Here is a 6,341-nt window from a genome sequence, read left to right as displayed (position 1 = left end):
AATTGTCACCTATACTTCCAGCACCATTGGATCTGTTGGCTCATATGGCCCAAGTGGCAGAGAAGCTTGTACAGCAGCCTAGACTTGTTGCAGAGCCTCCTCTTGTTCAGGTCTTCACTCAAACTTAGCAGCTTTTCTGGTCACTAAATAAATGGGCTGGAGGGCACACCCAAATGAGGAATATATTGTCGCTAAAATCCAAAGAGACCAATTAGGCATTGTGCCTCTTTTTTGGTCATAGGAGGGGCCAGATGCAGCAACTTATCCTTCATCTTAGAAGAGGTATCTTGACATGCCCCATACCATGGAACACCTAGAAATTTCACTGAGGTGGAAGGCCCCTGTGTTTTTGTTGGATTGATCTTCCATCCTCCAACATGCAAATGCCTTGCCAATAAGTCTAGAGTAGTTGCTACTTCTAGCCCATTAGGTCCAACCAACATGATATCATCAATATAATGGACCATATGAGACATCCCTCTGACAAGTGTGATGTCTTGTCGGAGGGAGAAATGATCAAGCTCCCTGTGACAAGATTATAACATAGGGGTGGAGAGTTGATATACCCCTGAGGTAGGACAGTGAAAGTATATTGCTGACCTCGCCAGCTGAAAGAAAACTGTTTCTGGTGGTCCTTACTAACAGCTATTGAGAAAAAAACATTTTCTAGATCAATAGCTGCATAGAAGATGCCAGGGGATATATTGATTTGCTCAAGCAATGATACCACATCTGGAACAGCAGCTGCAATTGGAGTTACCACCTGGTTGAGCTTATGATAATCCACTGTCATCCTCCAAGACTCATCTGTTTTCTGCACAGGCCAAATAGAAGAGTTGAATGGGAATGTGGTGGGAATCACCACCCCTGCATCCTTCAAGTCCTTAAGAGTGGCAGTAATCTCTGCAATCCCTCAAGGAATCTGGTATTGCTTCTGTTTTACTATTTTCCTAGGTAGAGGCAGTTCTACTGGCTTTCACTTGGCCTTTACCACCATAATAGCCCTCACTGCACGAGTTGGAGAACCAATGTGGGGATTTTGCTAGTTGCTCAGTATGTCTATTCCAATTATGCATTCTGGAAGTGGGGAAATAACAACAGAATGGGTCAAGGGCCCCACTGGACCCACTGTGAGACAAACCTGAGGGAAAACTCCATCGATCACCTGACATCCATTAGCCCCCACTCTGAATGGTGGACCAGAGTGATGTTTTGCATCCCCTGGAATTTAATGTCATTTATGAACCAGTGTCTAATAATCCCCAAAATATCTGATCATTTCCTTTTCCCCAATGCACAGTTACCCTGGCAAAAGGCCATCAGTCTACTTGGAGAAGGCTTGGAGGAAGATTAACAGTATAGATTTGTGGCAGTGTAACAGGGTTCTTCCCCAACAGGACCTGGCCTCCCCTTCGTTCTAGGGGCCCTGGGTCTGTAAACTGTCTCAAGTCTGGAAATTGATTAAGGGGCCATGACTCTGTCTTTTTGTAATTCAAGTTAGACTTCTGTTCACTTGACCTAGAACTTTTTTGTTTATACAGCTCAAACAAGAATTTAGTAGACTGCCCATCTATTTTGTTTCTATGTACCCCATGATTTACTAGCCAATACCACAAATCTCTGTGAGTCAGATTATTTTGACTCCTGCTTTGAGTTTGCTGTCTATTATAATAGCCACGTCCACCCTGTCTTCGGCAATTAAGTACTGCCACCTGACTCCTGCCAACTCGGGATCCCATCATCCCCATTGTGTTTAAGGATTCCAGCTCAGTGACAGCAGTTCCTACAGTGCATCTGCTGGACATTCCTGGGGTGTAAGAGCAGGCTTTGCATGATAAATCCACTCTAACATTCCAATCTCTCTAAGCCTCTGGATCCCCTCATCTACCTTATACCAGGGCAGTCTGGCATTTCAACCTCAGGTAATGTTGGCCATCTTTTGATCCATGTTTCAGCCAACCATCCAAACAAACAGTTTATTCCTTTTCTAACCCCTCAAGCTGTAACATTGAATCCAGAATCTCTGCTTAGTGGACCCATATCAATAAATTCAGCCTGATCCAGCCTTATATTCCTCCCACCATATCCCACACCCTTAAAATCCATTGCCACACATATTCCCCTGATTTCTGTCTATATAAATTAGAAAATTCACACAGTTCTTTTGGAGTATAATGTACCTCATCATGTGTGATACTTTGTACATCACCTTTAGGGGCCTGTTGGGACTTCAGTCTAGTTATAGGTCTGGAAGAAATGAGGGGTGGTGAGGGTGGGTCATGAAAAGAATTAAAAGTCTCTTCCAAGCAATTTGCTTCAGGGCATTTATTTGCAGTTTCATCTGGTGAAACAGGATTAATCACTCTAGGGACATCCCTTCAAGGCAGGCTGGAAGTGGGGCAGCTATGTCTTCAGGGCACACTATTATAGTTTATCTAGAAAAGACTCAGCATGACCTAGGGTTTCAACCTCGCCACCAACATCATTATCTATCCATATGTCACCACCCCATTTTTCAGGGTCCCATTCCTGAAATTCCAATCAATGCCCTCACTTTAATGGCAGACACCATCCAAGATTGAGATTTCAATTTACATTGTAAAGTTCCTACTCTAAAAATAAGATTCTGAGTCTGATTTTTGGAGATCTCAAGTCTAAGGCTACAGGAAATAAGATTTTCCTTCAGGACCTCACAGAAACTTCTACATCTGTCAGATGGCACTTAAGCTTATCGTTTGAAGCCTTAAGCTCATCCCTTTCAGTTATTAATGTATATAGTGTATCCAACAACAATAAGTCAACATCTCTATACTTTCTATTTCCACAAACTCCATAAAGGTGTCAAAAACTTTATCCCCAAGGGCCTGGCTTCATACAAACAATGCATTAGAAGAATCAAATGGTGATATTTTGACTATCTCTTTTGCCAACTCGTTCCATGGATTGGGAGTGTCATTCTGATTATGGGAATCAGAGTCCTTAGTGCCCTTGAGTCTAGTAAGGGTAGAAAAACATTCATAAAAATCCATTTTTAAGATTCTGTTTCTTAAGAATCACTCCTGGTACCAAGTTGTATTAGTTAGGGTTCTCTAGAGAAACAGAATCAACAGGAAATTTTATGACTAGTTTATGACTAGGAAATAGTCATAAACATAAAACTTATATAAGTGTCTCATATAATTGTGGGAACAGTCCAAAATCTGAGGGCAGGCTTCGATTATGATGTAGGGTCTGGATGAACTCCACAGAAGCAGCTCACCAGTCAAAGCAGGAAGAGAACCTTTCTCTTCTGAATTCTCCTTAAAAGGCGTCCAGTGATTAGATTAAGCATCACTCATTAAAGACACTCCCCTTGGCTGATTACCAATGGATGTAGCTGCTGTGCTCATGACTTAATTCTATGAAATATCCTCATAGCAAAAGACAGGCCAGAACTTGCCCAACCAGATAAAGAGTTACCACCACTTGGCCAAGCTGACACATGAACCTGACCATGACAATATCTTTAGCCTATTTCATAACTGGATTGTTTGTTCTTTTGCTATTAAGTTGTATGACTTCATTGTATATACAGTAAATCAAACCTTTGTCTGATATATGATTTCCAAATATTTTCTCCCATTGAGTTGGCTGCCTCTTCACCTTTTTTACAAAGTCTTTTAAGATACAGAAGCATTTGATTTTAAGGAGTTTCCATTTATCTATATTTTCTTTTGTTGCTTGTGCTTTGGGTGTAAAGTTTAGGAAGCTACCTCCTATTACTAGGACTTGAAGATGCTTCCCTATATTTTCTTCTAGATGCTTTATGGTGCTAGCTTTTATGTTTAGTTGTTTGATCCACTTTGTGTTATTTTTTTGTAGGGTGTAAGATAGTGGTCCTTTTTCTCTTGGCTATTGATACCCAGTTCTTCCATTCTCAATTGTTGAAAAGACTATTTTGTGCCAGTTCAGAGGATTTGGGGACTGTTCTAGTTTGCTAGCTGCCAGAATGCAACACACCAGAGATGGACTGGCTTTTAATAAAAGGGGATTTATTTCATCAAAAACATGTAGTTCTTCAGAGGAAAGGCAGCTAACTTTCAACTGAGGTTCTTTCTTACCTGAAAAGGCACAGGATGATTTCTGCTGGCCTTTTCTCCAGGCCTCTGGGTTTCAACAACTTTTCCTGGAGTGATTCCTTTCTGCATGTCCAAAAGCCTGGGCTGAGCTGCGAGTGCTGAGATGAGGTATGCTGAGTTACTTGGGCTGTGCTACATTGAGCTCTCTCATTTAAGCTTCCAGCCAATTAAATCAAACATCATTCATTGCAGCAGGCATACCTCCTAGCCAACTACAGATGTAATCAGCAACAGATGAGGTTCACATGCCATTGGCTTATGTCCACAGCTATTGAACTAGGCACCTTCACCTGGCCAAGTTGACACCTAAACCTAACTACCACAGAGGCTTTGTCAAAAATCAGTTGACCATAGATTTGGTGGTCTTTTTCTGAACTCTTGATTTGATTCCTTTTTCAATTTCTTTTTCTGCCCTCAATTCAATTCCATTGGTCAATGCTTCTGTCTTTGTGCCAGTACCATGCTGTTTTGACTACTGTGGCTTTATAATAGGTTTTAAAGTCAGGGAGTGTTAATTCTCCCACTTCATTATTCTTTTTTAGGATGCTTTTAACTCTTTCTCTTCCAGATAAATTTGGTAGTTAGCTTTTTCAAATCTCCAAAGTAGGTTGTTGGAATTTTGATTGGTACTGTGTTAAATCTGTAGATCAATTTGGGGAGCATTGACATCTTAACTATATTTAGCCTTCCTATCCATGATCAGGTAATGTCTTTCCACCTGTTTAGATCTCCTTTGATTTCTTTTAGCAATGTTATGTAGTTTTCTGTGTACAAGTCCTTTACGTCCCTAGTTAAGTTCATTCCTAAGTATTTGATTCATTTAGTTGTTATTTTGAATGGAATTTTTTCCTTAACTGGCTCCTCAGCTAGGTCATTGCTTGTGTATAGAAATGTTACTGATTTTTGCACATTAATTTTATATCCTGCCACCTTGCTGAATTTGTTTATTAGCTCAAGTAACTTTGCTGTAGATTTCTCAGGATCTTCCAAGTATAGTATTATAGCATCTGCAAATAATGAGAGTTTTACTTCTTTCTTTCCAATTTGGATGCCTTATATTTCTTTGCCCTGCCTGATCGCTCTAGCTAGAACTTCTAGCACAGTATTGAATAAGAGTCATGACAGTGGGCATCCTTGTCTTGTACCTAATCTTAGGGGGAAGGCTTTCAGTCTCTCTCCATTGAGTACAATGCTGGCTATCGATTTTTCATATATTCCCTTTATCATATTGAGTACTCATCTTTGATTCTATCATATTGAGTACTCATCTTTGATTCCTATCTTCTGGAGTGTTTTCATCAGAAAAGGATGCTGAATCTTGTCAAATGCTTTTTCACCATCAATGGAGATGATGATGTGATTTTTCCCTTGTAATTTGTTAATGTGCTGTATTACATTAATTGATTTTCTTGTGTTGAACCATCCTTGCATTTCTGGTATAAACTCCACTTGGTCATAGTGTATCATTCTTTTAATGTGCTGTTGGATTCGATTTGCTAATATTTTATTGAAAATTTTTGCATCCATATTCATTAGGGAGATTGGCCTGTAGTTTTGCTTTCTTATAGCATCTTTACCCGGTTTGCATATTAAAATGATATTAGCTTCATAAAATGAGTTAGGTAGAGTGCCTTTTCCCTCAATATTTCAGAAAAGTTTGAGCAGGACTGGTGTTAGTTCTTTCTGGAATGTTTCATAAAGTACCCCCTGTGAAGCCAACTGGCCCTGGGCTTTTCTTTGTAGGAAAAATTTTTTTTTTTTTAACATGGGCAGGCACCGGAAATAAAAAATATGGAACACTTCACGAATTTGCATGTCATCCTTGCACAGGGCCCATGCTAATCTTCTCTGTATCGTTCCGATTTTAGTATATGTGCTGCTGAAGCAAGCACTGTAGGAAGATTTTTGATGACTGATTGAATCTCTTTGCTTGTGATTGGTTTGTTAAGGTCTTCTATTTCTTCCTGAGTCATTGCAGCTTATTTGTATGTCTCCAAGAAATTGTCCACTTCATCTAAGTTGTCTAGTTTGTTGGCATACACTTGTTCATAGTATCCTCTTAGGAATTCTTTTATTTCTTCAGGGTCTGTGGTAACACCTTCTCATTTCTGATTTTGTTTATTTGCATGCTCTCTCTCTTTCTCCTTTGTCAGTCTTGCTGTGGCCCATCAATTTTATTGATTTTCTCAAAGAGCCAACTTTTGGTTTCGTTGTTCTTTCTGT

The 6,341-nt window shown here is 39.9% G+C and overlaps 1 non-coding gene across 1 annotated transcript; it reads right to left on the bottom strand.

Annotated features, from left to right (window-relative positions):
- Positions 1-5,903: 5,903 nt before the first annotated feature.
- LOC143642932 (U6 spliceosomal RNA) lies at positions 5,904-6,010 on the bottom strand. Its single transcript, XR_013155991.1, has one exon. It is a non-coding gene; the product is annotated as a U6 spliceosomal RNA (small nuclear RNA).
- Between the last annotated feature and the right edge of the window lie 331 nt (positions 6,011-6,341).

The sequence above is a fragment of the Tamandua tetradactyla genome, chromosome 7, assembly GCF_023851605.1.
Source record: "Tamandua tetradactyla isolate mTamTet1 chromosome 7, mTamTet1.pri, whole genome shotgun sequence".
Classification (NCBI taxonomy): domain Eukaryota; kingdom Metazoa; phylum Chordata; class Mammalia; order Pilosa; family Myrmecophagidae; genus Tamandua; species Tamandua tetradactyla.
This window is presented reverse-complemented; position numbering and strand designations above follow the sequence as displayed.